The 15,170-nt window shown below is 36.5% G+C and overlaps 1 protein-coding gene and 1 long non-coding RNA gene across 4 annotated transcripts in view; one reads left to right on the top strand and one right to left on the bottom strand.

Annotated features, from left to right (window-relative positions):
• The window catches only part of CNTNAP2 (contactin associated protein 2), a 1,166,415-nt gene that overhangs the window by 718,238 nt on the left and 433,007 nt on the right, over positions 1-15,170 (top strand). The gene's annotated exons all lie outside the window — the stretch shown is intronic.
• Positions 3,618-7,345, bottom strand: LOC121065131. The gene is made up of 4 exons (XR_005816916.1): positions 7,243-7,345; positions 7,004-7,085; positions 4,556-4,688; positions 3,618-3,809 (listed from the first exon to the last, which is right to left on the bottom strand). It is a non-coding gene; the product is annotated as an uncharacterized LOC121065131 (long non-coding RNA).

The following is a 15,170-nucleotide window of genomic DNA, read 5'->3' as shown; positions in this document are numbered from 1 at the left end:
CTGCTCCTAGTCCCACATTCTGCCAGCTGAATGCCCACACCATTGCAGTTAAGTTCCAGTATTTTAAAGACATTAGAAGAACAGTCACATTAGTGTTACACTTATACTTGGGAAATAGATACACTAAATGTGTCTTTTTTTTTTTTTCCTTCAATCTTTCCTTCCTCACCTAGGCATTTTTTTATTGCATCTAGACCCACAAATTGAGATCATATTAACAGGGAACATCAAAGCTAAGGAACATTCTCTTTTTACAGGTGGTCAAAGAATGTAAGTAAGTGCATATAATGTCATGACACACAGGTATATATAGATAGTAATTACAGGCAGTTAAAATACTACCGAGAATAAATAATCATCCCTGCTTTTGTATCTTAATTAACTTTAATTGTATTAGCAATGGAAGTTGTATTGTTGTCACAGTGATCAACATGCTGTACTGCTTGTGAAAGCACAGGTCCCTGTACACCTCCTTTACTTACCATTAACAAACTGAGTTGTTGTTACAGTCCAGATGGTACAGTTGTACTTCAGGATTTTAGCACAGGACATTGAACAGGAATTATTATTCACAACTAATTTATCCCAGCAGCCTCAGAGAATTCTTAAGCTCGCCTGACTTGGTTGTGGCTAAAATTATGGGGTTTTATCGCAGGATCATGATGAGAAGACACTAAAATGATTTCAAAATATAGTGTCCAATCTGTTGCCGTAGATTATGCAGAACATATGCCAACTTTAAAGAAAATCTGTCAGTGTACCATACGATGCGAAATAACAGAAATGGAAAAACAAGTTCAGTACCAAGAATTTTCATGTAGGTGCTTCCAGTGTTGTATGAATGTGTGAACTGTGTGATTCACTCTGTATCACAATGAGATGAATTAGATGCAGATTTTCTGTAAATTCACATTAAGGAATTAATGTAAGTAACCAGATATGTGTGGCAGTACATTTCTGGATGATTATTGCTCACCTGCTGTGGTGATACACTCTGTATGACAGAATGCCAGCATTCTGCTCTAATCCCTTACAGACATGTTTCCTATACTATGTGATTGCTAGTCAAAATTTGAAATAATTCCTTTAAGTAACAAAGCACAGCAAGCATACTAGTGCATAAAAATGGCCACAATGGAATTGTCAGCAAAACAGGGATTTGTGGGGGAATTAGAAATGATCATTTCAAATAGTCTTAAAATTCTTCATTTCTGATTATTTACTTGGGCTTTAAGCTTCTGCCCTTCCTCAATATTCTCCCACTCTCTCTGCCAGTTCAGTGGTGACGTGGTCAGTGAGGAATAAGACATCTTTCTGTAGTAATCTGTGTAAGAACCAGATGTTATACCAATGTCTAGACTTGCAGCCAAACCTGCTTTACAGTTGAGCTGTTCCCAAGGCAATTTCACAAAAAGGAAATAAAGTAGGACTGGAGAAGAGCTGAAACCATGGCTCCAGCCTGCCTTCCCAGCAGAAGACCTTCCTGGTCATATGGTTGGAAGCTCCTTCCTATGCATATCCTCTCCCTCTTCCTACTTCTCTTTGGAAGTTTACAAACTTCTGATGTGGAAATGCTTTCTCATGTGGAAATTATGTGGAAAGATTAAAGCTTTTAACAAGGCTTTTAACAAGAGAATTTCAAATGCATCTACTTCATGACCCGTCTCATTCCAGAAAGATAGGTGATGGCTCAAGTGACAATGCCACCCAAATATCACAGTGTGACAACTGTCATATTATTTTACACAGGTCAGTAGGTATCTGGAAGGTTACTGGCTCTACAGAAACAGACACAAAATAGGAGTGATTTAATTACCTTTCTTTTGACAGTATATCTTAGTTTTCCTCAATTTTTTTTTTTTTTTTTTTACTGTATGCAGCACTTTGGTATACTCAACAAACTGGTTGGACCTTCTAGTTATCCTTAGACAGACAGGAGTTCCTCAAGAGAGCATAATATGCGGATTTTTAAAATAATCTTTTGGGCTTGGCTTACAGGCTAGTCATACGAGCTGGTTTTATCACTTCAAATCAATCATACTTAGGGATTAAGGTTTTTTTTTTCACAGATTTAGGATTCATCATTATCACAATCAGTCTGAGGATAGGTCAGTGGAATATATTTAAGTCTTACCTGCTTAAATGAGAAAAAGTGTTAATTTAAGAATCTGAAACAGAAGGAAGAAACATTGACCTACAACAGTTACTAGTTCTAAAATAAAGCAGACAGGTAGACATGATGCATTGCCTGTTTGAGTAAATGTGGAATGTGTATTAACTCTGTGGAATAAGGTGTGAAAAGAGCAATGTTTTCATAATGTTTCCCTGCTTGGGTTGATTTCTCTTGTTTTTTCCTGAGCCTGCCAAACAAGCTGTATGGAATGGTCTTTGAACAAGGACAACCACATCCACTTTAACCTTTGACTAGAGCGTATAGTGATGAAACTGCCATTTGCCCGTGTTTGAAAGAGGAATGAAGGCAAGAAATATACATTTCATGTTAAATAAGATAATCACAAGAGCTGTGTGAAGAGCAATTTCCTCTTCCATAAAGCTTTATGAGATTAAAAAAAAATAAAAAATTATTGCAATAAGAAGTAATCCGTGATCTTCTATATCTTTCTTGTAAGAAATAAAACACATTGATCAGCACATCCTAGAACAGGCTAAGGACATCTTGGAAGTAAAAGATGCACTTGAATGCACTTGAAGAAGGCACAGAACAAGGGCATTTGGGGAACTGAAAAGGATATTTTCAGGACTAGAGAAGATAAAGAAAGGAAAATAAGACGTTTTCAGTTTCTTAGAGATGAACAGTAAAGCAAGAAATAACGTATGTGCAGAAAGCCAACATGTGAAGTGGATACAAGTGCTCCTCTACAGAACAGATAGAAGTAGAAAGAGAAATAAGATATTTACTTTCTTTTCTGCAGCTCTCTGTGAGGACTATAATCACTTTAGAACTAGGACTATAATCCCCTTCAAATTCTGGATGATGGAGCTTAAAATCTCCAAGACAAAACGATGCTGATTAGATAATGGAGGCTCCCACATGAAAAGCAGCAACAAGGGATAGAGTAGGACTGTACGGACAGAAGGATTCATAGCATGTGAGGTTCCTTGCGCGGAACAGTATGACTAATGACCCAGTCTATTAAATAACTTAATAGTGTAATCAGCTGCTCAGTTACCAAATTAGAATAGTTTGAACTGCAAATGGTTTGAACACTTGCTATAATTATGCCTTTGTTATGTTTTTATGTGCATGCTGTTTTTTTTTGTTTGTTTGTTTTTTTTTCCTTTATTCTCTTTAACTTATATTCCACAAGTCACAATCCTCAATAGCGTTCAGATCAGAACCTTTTAAGTAACTGTGTGGCTTATACATTATCTTGCAGCTGGATGCCTAAACATTTGGAAATAGCCCAAATCCTCAGTTGTTCTTTGTTTTGTATTTAATCATAGATAAAATCTCCAGGGGGGGGGGGGGGGGAACAAACAAACAAACAACAACAACGAAAAACTTCTTTTTAACTCTAATGAATATTAATCAATCTTTATATTATGAAAAATGTATGCTAATGAAATAATTTTTTAGAGGAAGTAGATTATTTGTCCATGATAAATGCCTGTTCTTACTAAAACAAAAGCTAAGCCTTAGCATTAGGTAAAGGCTTTGTTAACACTTAGGCATATTACTGAAGAAGAAGGGGAGGCTGTAAAACAGATTTCTGGACAACCTGATCTAATGCTTACTATTTTTTTGAGTGGTCAAAGGTAGCTCCAGATGGAGATGATAGATGGCAAACCTGACGAGAAAAGACAAATTACAGGCCAAATGTTTGATTAGGTTACATGGAAAAGTGAGCTGTGCAAGACTAAGTGCAAGCTGAGCTCTTTACTTAACCTTCCCCCCCACAAACATTTGATTCCACAAACACCTTTTTTTCATGGACATCCCTGTTCAAAAAAAAATATATATATATACACACACATATTTCTCTCTATATATACATATTTCTCTCTCCTTTGCTGTGTGCAGGTCCCATACTTATATGAAAAATATACACTGATTCTTACAGAGGCTTTTTAGATCCCAGAACATGTTAACACATGTATGTGTGTTAACAAAAAGGAGCTCAATTTAAAAGCTCTTGTTGGTGCAATTCAGACAGAGAATAAAAGATTGATGCTAATCCTGGGCTGAGTCAAGGGAGTGGTAGATGGTTCTTCCACTTGGAAAATCTAGAGCCATTACTTTGGAAATCCTACCCAGGGCAGGATCATTATGATCTAACAGCTCTTCCTGGATCTCTCCAGGTAGTTGTACACAGAAGGAGACTGAATCATCACTATCATTGATAATCATAATTATCATTATCATGCCTGGAAGGAGAAGTGCATGATCATGCATTCTCATCCCATGCACATCATAGATATTGCAATCACTGAGATGACACACGAGACCGTCCAATTGATTCAGAAGCATTTGAGATTGCCTGCTGATCAAACCCACTTACGCTTCTTCATTCATAACAACTCCTGTTCAACTTACCCGTAGGCATGGCTGGGCAAACTTTACTGTCTACCCCTTGCAGCTTCAAATCTGACAACCTGCTTCAGTCTGCATGGCTGTAAGTCAATGCATCGCCCAGACACACTCTGAGTGCTCTGCATTGTGGATTTATCTGTACACGAGAGAGAAGTGGTTACTCTCACAGGCACACACACCTACATTTAGTAATCTGGTAAAATCAGAAGGGCAAGGATTTGAAAAAAAGTTTCTCAACAGTGGCAGAGTTTTAAAATCTCATTTAAATGATATTAAAAGCTGTTTTGGCAGAACCTCTACTTTTTTTTTTTTTTTTTTTGCCATCTGCTAACACATCACTGGTATGGGAGCAGTTTAATGAAATGGAATAATCTATAATTTATAAAGGTCATAACCAAAAGCTCTGTGTGGGAATTCATTTCTTCTTTTCTCTTAAATACAGTACTTTACTCAGGGGACTTGCTTGTATGTGCAGCTCGTGCTACATTTATGCTTAATTATTATTTTATTTTTATTTTCCTGTGGGAAAGATGTAAGCACTGAGCAAACATCTACAAAGCGCTCTCTTTGACATGAAATTTACACTCTCACAAGACTACATGGTAAATACTGAATTGATCCCATAAAAATACCTTTGAAACATTAACTCCCTAGTTACTCAACTCAGTTTTGAAGCCAAATTGCTTTGATGACGCTATCAAATAGTTCATCAATTAGCACTTCTCATCAGCTCATAACTCAAAAAGATTGTGTTATGCAGATAGCTTATTTTTTAGGTGATTAAGACATCCTTCTGTTGAATGAACAGAATTCAACAGAATTCTTCATGATTATCCATCATTATATGATCATTCTCAAAAGTAAACAAAAATGGGTTGTCATCTGACCAAGGAAAAAAATCAGGGTGTTGCTTCAAGGACTGTTCATGTTACTATTGTTTTCAGCTTTCAGATAAGACCAGAGTCGTGCCACTCTCTCACTTTCATTTATGAATATAAAATAATGGGTTTCTCAAATATGAATATGATTCCTTCTACTTTAAATATTTTTCAGACTAGAAGCAAAACAGTTGTTGACATTGTTTATATATTTATATGCACAGGTCTGATTATGACCAGTTATAAGAATGAAAGTCTAACTTTGTAATTTGATATCAAACCATGATTCAACCAGTTCCTTAGAAGTATGTGCAATTAAAACAGAAGGGCAACCAGTCCTGGTGGATTACTGGAATTTCTCCAGATCCATTACAAGGGATGTTGTTAAGGCCATATAATAGCCATTCAATAATCTGGCAGCAGCTTTCTGTAGTAATAATTTTTACCAAATGCCTCGTTTAGTATAAATGCTAGGTCCATCTCTTGTTCATACAGGCGAGAAATAAAATCTTCAGAGTAAGTAGTTGCAAAAAACACCGATAGAAATAAGGACACCTAGCTATTTGTGGATGTGGTTCGACTTTAGCAGAAATTGGCTTGCTGTAGAGTTCCTGCTGGAATTAAATTCCTTTTTTTTTTTTTTTTCTCTCCAGGAATAATTATCATTTTTAAAATAGCTTATTGAAATCTCTTTTTCATTCAGAATATTTGCACTGTTTACGCTGTAAAGAAATTGAGTTATAAGTTTAATAGACTAGAAGTAGTTTTGAAATAGGTTGATCTTTAAAGCTTGGAAAAATAACAGTAATAACTCTGAAATCACTGGAAATATATAATAATAATAACAATAACATCTAGATACGTGCTTCAGGCTTAATATGGTTCTGCATCTCTTCTTCTTCCTTTTCGCAAAAAGAAGGACTTATGCTGTTATTTCTGAATTTCTGTTGGTAGTGAGTCTTTGCTAGTGATTAGCCTCTTTCAAAAATTAATGTCTATCCACTGAGAAAATCTTATTCCATGTTAAATCTTACAGTTCTCCCAGACACTGATTTCACAGATCTTTTCCAGGACAATAAAGTACTACTTGACAACAAAAGAAAGGTGATCAACTTGCTATCAGTATACTTGGCTGCATTAGGCAAAGTATCACCAGCAGGTCAAGAGAGGTGATCCTTCAACTCTACTCAGTTTTTATGAGGCTGCACCTGGTGTACTGTTCCCAGTTCTAGGAGAAGAGAAGACTCAGGGGGGATCTTATCATCTTATTATCTTAACACCTCAGGGGAGGTTGCAAAGAAGACAGGGCCAGGCTCTTTTCAGTGGTGCCCAGCGACAGGACAAGAAGCAGTGAACACAATATGAAAAAGGATGTTCTGTCTAAACATCAGGAAGCACTTCTATAGTGCTGGTGGCTGAGCACTGACGCAGGTTGCCCTTAAGAGATTGTGGAGTCTCCCTCTTTGGAGACCTTCAAAAGCCACCTGGACATGGTGATAACCACTAACTATTCTGTGATTCTTTCAAATCCATTTCTGCTACTAGCACACTGAAGGTAACAGAATCATCTTACCTGTTTTATGCTTTTTTGTAGCCAGCAATATTAAGATTTCTAAGTACGTCAAAATTTCTGACGTGCTTATCATTGTATCCTCCTGTAAGGCAAGAAGCGAAAGATCTAAACAGATTTATTCATTAGATGATATTCAGTGAAGCAGAGGCCAGTAGAAGTGCAATTGTTCAGCACCTCTGAAATTCCACCTACATCCCTAATTGTTCAAGCGAGGGTCTGAGTGTGGTCTTCAACTATACCTGCTGTGGAAAACAGTTTGGGGATCCATTTTCAAATTGGCAGCAGAGTAGGCATGTATGACTGCATGAAATCAGCTCCTCCTCCTTTTCCTCTCAGTTCATTGTGATGAAAGCAGCCAGTTCCAATTCTGTCTCTGATTACTTGTGTATCCAGACAGAAATATCTGCCTGGTCAGGCTTTGTCAATTGCCTAATTAGTTGCCCTCTATTAGTTGCCCAATAAATTGTCCTCTCAGGAAAATGTAGCAGCCTTACAAAAGTAAGTATCTTATAGGCCAACTTCTACCTGTAAGTTGGGCCCTGTTGAATGTAAGCGCCTTACGTTAACTGCTAACCTAGTTTTGCCATATATGGCATATCTATTCAGAAAACAGTATCAGTGTGAACTAGCCAAAGAGAGGGAAAGGCTATTTAGATTGTCTGTTGTTAGCTTTAAGTCAAGGGAGAGAGACAGACTACCATACTGACTTTCTACACACTGATTGCTAAGAAAAACATACATATGGTGCCTTTACATTTTACATTGGCAGCAATTTTTGTTTCTTTCAACAAAAGACTCAACTTATATGTTCATATTTTAGAAACAGTGCTGGTGAGTAAGAAACACAATGTGCCAGTGCCAATTAAATGCAACACTTTTTCATTGGAAGAAGGGTTTTCAAACCCATAGTATAAGTCAGTGACTAGACATGAAAAATGTTGTATGCTTGTAATTGTGCCCAGGATTTGAAAGCCATTTGAATGCCTGCAAGGGCATGTAGACCAAGAATTTATACTGAACCAACATGAGGTAATGAAAGGAGATATTTTCTTTAAGTTGTTTTACACTTTAAACCTATAGAGCCATTTTCTTGTGCCTTGAAAAAAGGTTTGATTCTTATTTTTTGAAAAGCTATTCATTACTTGTACATTTGTTGCACTTATCTGTTGACATGCAGTCAACTGATGTCTTTTTTTTTTTTGTCTTTCACTGTGTTATGTTTCATTGTCAGACTTGTTAGAGGGCAGCAGTTAATTTGATTTCAACTTTTTATTTAGGCAGCTCATACTGGGTCTATTTCAGAATTGATCAAATCTAAGGGAAAGAATACAAGTTTTCATTTGTCCTTTTTAGCATTTTTCATGTCACAGCCTTGCAATTGTGATTAATCTGTATGGCACTGGATAGATTTCATATAACCAATGCTAGGCAGTGTTGTAGATCATTGTTCAGAGACTGATTCAAACAAATTGGTATTTATTTGATAGATTTATCCTTATTCTATTTTGGATTTATGTAGCAGCCATTTCTAAGGCAACCTTGTGAAATGCTATTCATAAAGATTGGTTTGACTGTGATAATCTACTGCTTCCTGCGATTGCCTGGAAAATGTTTCTTCGAGCACAACTATTGCATTATTTGAAATACTAAGGTTTTCAAAGTTTAATTCATTAAATAACTCCCATGGAATTTTATGGAAAGTTGTTATCTAAAGAGATGATTTTCATTTGAAATACTACAAAATTTTTTATTTTATTTAATCATTTAATCTTTAATCATTCAGAAGTTAATGAACAGGCAAATAAGATAAATTAGTCCTAGATAAACAGATCAACTCATAAGTGGTATGAGTCTAATAACAAGAAACATGATAGACAGTTGTAAGGAAAGACCTTTAATGTTCTCTAGCTCCCAATGCTAGATAGCACTGTAAATTCAAATTTCATTCAGCCTCCTAGTTTTTAAGGTTTTATAATTTTAAGGTCTAATTTTTTTTTTTTTTTTAATTTTTCACTTAAAATATTAACTCCCCATGTTTTCAGATCAAATTCCTAAAGCTTATGAGGTTGAAAAGCTGCCCAGGCATTTTACAGTTGATTGTGCTACTCGATTTCTATACATGCACAAGACAGTCTTTCACATGCTCTATCTATTAACTTCTTCTGCAATCAAAGCTGAAAATTCACTGTCAGCTTTAGTGAAGGTAGCTATTATTTTCACTTTCCTTTTCACTTTACTATTAAAGGAAGAATATCAAGCTGCAGAGATTTCTAGGTGAAAGAAGAAATTCAACTCCTAAAATGTATCTTTCTAGTGAAACTTGAGAGGCAATATCTGCTCTTTTCTTTTTTTTTTTTTAAATACAATCTCTGCACTTTTTACAGAACAATAAACCTTAGTTCTGTCTATTCCTTTGCAGTTTCTTCACTGAACTCCAGCAACAGACTCAGAGCCATTATACAAACTTACCTTGAAATCATTAACTCAATAAAAATTATTTCTTGCCTAGACTAGATCCAATACAGTTCATTCTAGAATTTACTGATGTTTCTCTCTTTCCCTCTCTTCAGTTTAGTTAGCTTTCTAAATTACAGTTTGTATTAATACTAATCAGAAGATGAGATCTCTCCCACACTATTGTACCCCTTATATTAAATTTACCCATCTGAAGCATTGCTCAAGGGACCATCAATTGTCATTTCTGATCTTTTATTACCATATGATTGTTAGATTCAGGACCTCTGAGAACAGTAGCGAGTGTTCAAGCATAATCGCTTTCCTCTGCTGGCTTCTTATTTTCACTGAAGATCAGTTGTAATGTCAAAAGCTAACTACTCCAGTGTTTGGTCAAATAACCCCCTTCTGATACATTTGTTTTGTGTGTTTAGTATTGACAGAATTTATTTGGACTTGCCATCCTAATTTTTCACACTTAATATTACATTTGTGGTTGTCGGCATGTTCCAAACGATTAATGCTTCACTGGCCATATGACAATTATTCAGAAGATAGCAGAAAATAAATGACCTTTTCTTTTCAACTGTAATCCATTCTCTTTCATCAGAGTAGCAACCTTGTGTATCTTATTTATGCAGTCTTATTTTAGCTGTTCTGAAATCCTTTATTTTATAGCTACCTTCTAGAAATGCCTTTGTATCAATGTTATTGACTATCCTTTTTACAAATTTTGTAGAATATATTCTTCTCCATTTCTCATGACTTAATGTGTTTTTTCTCTCTGCTATTGTTAGTTATTTGACTGTGTAACTGTTATTTATCTCAGTGGTACATTCTGTTTATATGAAATGTGCAAAGCATAGTTGCATTATATTGTCTCATAAAAGTACACAGTAGTTGTCTTAGAACAGTATAATTACGTTTTGAAATAAGTAAAGTTCCTGATTTTACACAAGTGTATGATGTTACTGTTTGATGTTAGAAATACATTTGAACACACAGAAGTTTCAAACTATGCTCTCTTCTTTTTAAATATTACCACTCAACATCATGTTTTATTTTAACATTACAGATTTGTACCTATGTGCTCATTTATTTCATTCCACCAAAGCAGAATCAGTAAAGGAAAACAGCTATGAATTCACATAATGTGAAACACTTACTTAAAAAAATATCTACATACGTGTTAACATAAGTAACTTATTCTTCTAAAATATGAGAGAAAGGAAATGAAACAAAAGAAGTGAAAGAAAGGAAAGGAGTAAGAGAGTTAATAGTGAAGGAGTTGAGGAATTTGTAGAACTTTGAAGGGTGAAGGCATAAAAAGGAGATACAGGCATAAAAAGCAGAATTTGAACCAGTAAGCAGTGCTAGCCAGTTTGAGAGGCCTGAACAGTTCTTTATCTTGTCTAGGCAGCAGTAGTCTAGGAATACACTGTTATGGAGCTTACTGTTATTGCTATATAAAGTGACAGAGGATTTTAGCTATGGAATTCTCAGTGAACAGTAAATTGAAGTAGGAAATACGAAAGGAGATTTTATATTAGACAGGCATGTAAGGCACATAGCTGTTTAAGTTGTTTAAGCACATGCTAAATCCTTGGGGCAGAAGGAAGAGGGTTGTACATGACAAAGAAAAGGGGAGTTCTGCATCAGTGAATCCTGTATGATCTATAACTGTTTCTTCAAGGGAGAAAAAAAAATAAAGCCAAATCTCGTTCCTGGCCCTCTACTCTACTCTTACAACACAAAACAAGGAACAAGTTGCTTTCTATAAATGTATTGTACTTTGGTGCATGTCTAAAATAGCCTACTCTCTAGGCCAAACCCACTACGAAGTGAATGAACTTTTTAAAAGGATATCATGTTTTTGTCTTCAGAATGATTGGCAATGGTGATATGTCATAAGTTTTACATAATATATGTTTTACATAATACATACTTTTCATGATTCTTGCATTCAACAAATATTGGATAAAAAGACATGCTAACAGAACTACAGAAAACAGCAGAAAGAAGTACATCTAGGCTATACATTTTTATTTATTTATTTATTTGTTTATTTGTTTATTTATTAAGGCAACCGCTACTCCACCACATTATAAAACAGGAACTCAATTATTTGAAACTTAATTTTCATAGTTTAATTTTATCTTGGCATTCAGAAGACAAAACAATTATTTTGACAGATACTGATTACACAGTCCACTTATCCTCTGGGTTATTATTCTCCTCTTACGTTCTAATTATTCAGGCCTTTTGCTTTGTCTAATTCTTTTGTACTATAGTGGTATAATTGATAAAGTCACATAAAATGCTTTCTGCTGGAATAGCTCTAATGATACTATTTTAATGTGGGAAAAAGGTGATGGGAGTCTGTCATAGAAATATACACAGATATTTTCATGTGGTATTTGAATAAAACAAAGTAACTTTTAATAAGATGAAAAGTAATCTATCTGCCATCAGTAGTTTTTAGTGCATGGTACTTTTGCACTTAGGACAATTATTCTTTCATTTATCTTGCAGACTGTGAGAACCGCCAGGAAAGGTTTAGGTTGGATATTAGGAAAAATTTCTTCACTGAAAGTGTTGTGAGGCATTGGAACAGGCTGCCCAGGGAAGCTGAGTTGTAGTTAAGTCACCATATCTGGCGGTATTCAAAAGACATGTAGATGTGTTGCTTAGGGACATGGCCTAGTGTAGACTTAGTAGTGCTAGGTTAGTGATTGGACTTCATGATCTTAGAGGTCTTTTCCAACCTAAATGATTCTATGATTCTAACTGTGAAAGAATGGTTACCAGAATAAGTACTTTGGCATCCAGCAGTAAATGCTAATGCTATAGTCTCTTCTGTGTTTGCCTTTAAGATTTTAATCTGAACCTGCCAAAACCTGAGCAGGGGTACTATTAAATGACAATTTTGTTTTTGCTAAATTTTCAAGATGTATCTCCTTAGTATTACAAGCAAATTAAGTCACTCTATGGGAACCTAACATAAGAGATTGCCACAGATTGCCAAAACAATCCATTAAGATTGCTTAGCTGAAGCCCTTGCATTACAGAACATAAAAATTTTACTATGTGAATACTTCATTAATGATATTTTCTCCTGTTTTCCTTTTTTTTTAAGACAATTGTCACAAAATTATTTCAAGACATATAAAGCCAAAATCAAAGACAAATAAAGACAAATATCAAGATAATTGCTCTCCAGTGGTTAATTTTCTTCACAGTTAAAAGTATGTATCTTATTTCAAGCTTGATTTTGTCTAGCTTCAACTGGGAGCTTTCAAATCTCATTACCACTAAAGCAAAAAAAGTTCTCCTCGGAAATTTCATTATTGCATTCATCAGAAGATTCTGGCAATAAACTAAGCGGAAGTTCTATAGACTCTGGCAATCCTATGTGATTTACCACTCATATAGTTGTGGTTTAACCCAGCCAGCAGCTAAGTACCAGACAGCCATTTGCTCACCCTCCCGCCTCCCTCTCTGGGATGGGAGAAAGAATTAGAAAGAAATGAAAACCTGTGGGTTGAGATAAAGACAGTTTATTAGGACAGAAAAGAAAGGAAAATAATAATAATAATAATAATAATAACGACAATAGTAGTACTAATGTGTACAAACAATTGATGCACAATGCAATTGCTCACCACCCACTGACTGATGCCCAGCCTATCCCTGAGCAGCTGGTCCCCCCACTCTGGCCAGGCCCCCATATTAATTGTTCAGCATGGCATCAGATGGTATGGAATACCCCTTTGGCCAGTTTGGGTCAGCTGTCCTGGGTCTGTTCCCTCCCAGCTCCTGCTGCACCCCCAGCCTGCCTGCTTGCAGGACAGTGTGAGAAATTGAAAAGTCCTTGGCTTGGTGTAAGCACTGCTCTGCAACAATTAAAACACCAGTGTGTTATCAACATTATTCTCAATGTTCCTAAATATCCTGTTCTCAAATATCCTAAATCCCAAACACAGCAACATGCCAGCTACTAGGAGGAAAATTAACTCTATCCTAGCTGAAACCAGGACAATAGCTCTTCCTCAAACTTTTCTAATTTATTATTATTATTATTATTTTAAATAATGTAAAATTATAGTCCAGACATATAGCCCAGATTCTTGCCATAACTAGTAAAGATCACAGCCTTTGTGTCAACCTGGCAGTAGAGTTAGCAGGACTTGTCTGGGTTTGCACTGGTGTCCTGGTTTCAGCTAGCATAGAGTTAATTTTCCTCCTAGTAGCTGGTAGGGTGCTATGTTTTGGATTAGGATGAGAAGAGCGCTGATAACATGCTGATGTTTTAATTGTTGCAGAGCAGTGCTTACACTAAGCCAAGGACTTTCCAGCTTCTTGCTCTGTCCTGCCAGCGGGCAGGCTAGGGGTGCAGCAGGAGCTGGGAGGGGACAGACCCAGGACAGCTGACCCAAACTGGCCAAAGGGGTATTCCATACCATCTGACGTCATGCTAAACAATATATAGGGGTGGCTAGCTGGGGTGGGGGGGCCGGCTGCTCGGGTATAGGCTGGGCATTGGTCAGCGGACGGAGAGCAATTGCATTGTGCATCACTTGTTTTGTACACATTAGTAGTACTATTATCATTATTATTGTTATTTTCCTGTCTTAGTAAACTGTCTTTATCTCAACCCACAGGCTTCACTTTCCCATTTCTCTCCCCCATCCCAGAGAGGGAGGGGTGAGGGTGAGTGAACGGCTGTGTGGTGCTTAGATGCCAGCCGGGTTAAACCACAACAGCTGGCCTGAGCTGGTTGTAGCTTTGTTAACAATTTCCAGTGGCTACCTGACTGGTGTCTGACCTGTCTAGGCTTCAGATTAGTGAATCCCCTGGACACTGAACGACTGATAGATCCTGTAGTCTCTGTGTGACAAACAGCAGCCCTTTGGGTGACCTGAGGGTGGGGGAAACTGTTGTGCAACTTTAAGCCTCTAACTTGGGAAGAGAAGAAAAGGACTGTGGTGGAAAATGCATCGAAGTAGCTGTAAATAAGAACTGATATTTGAAAAGCTGCAATTTATGTTAGTGATAGTGCCAAAAACATTGGTATGGTGCTCTTTATATGAGTTCATGCAAATAGTTGATTGATGCTGAAGTCTGCATTAACATGGAGCACATCCTCAGGTAATTTATGAGAAAATGACAAGATATGAAATATTAAGTGAAGCAATGATCAGTGTGCAATATCATTGCCTCAGATCAGTACTCATTTTCAGAACAGTATTCACTATTGCTTCAGAGCAGGAAAAAAGCATACCATACCAAAAAAAAATCGTGATACATAAGACAGTGCTTAGAGATTTGATGAAGTATAATAACATGCGATATATTTTTCCATAAACATGGTGGGTTTGAGGGGCATTTTTTAAAGATGCTGTTATAGAAGTATCAGTCAAGTAATTAAAAACAAGTAGAAAAGACATGATGGGAAAAAGTAAATATTTTTGGAATCATAGAATTACAGAATTGTTGAGGTTGAAAGGAACCTCTCAAGGTCATCTGGTCCATCCCCCAGTTTCAAGCAGGGCCACCTAGGTTGCCCAGGACTGTCCAGGTGGCTTTTGAAGATCTCCAACAAGGGAGACTCCACAACCTCTCCAGGCAACCTGTATGAATTCTTGGTCACCTGCACAGTAAAAAAGTGTTGTTCAGATGGAACTTCTATCTTCCAGCCTCAAGGGACCCCAGA

This window comes from Cygnus olor, chromosome 2 (genome assembly GCF_009769625.2).
Source record: "Cygnus olor isolate bCygOlo1 chromosome 2, bCygOlo1.pri.v2, whole genome shotgun sequence".
Classification (NCBI taxonomy): Eukaryota; Metazoa; Chordata; class Aves; order Anseriformes; family Anatidae; genus Cygnus; species Cygnus olor.
This window is presented reverse-complemented; position numbering and strand designations above follow the sequence as displayed.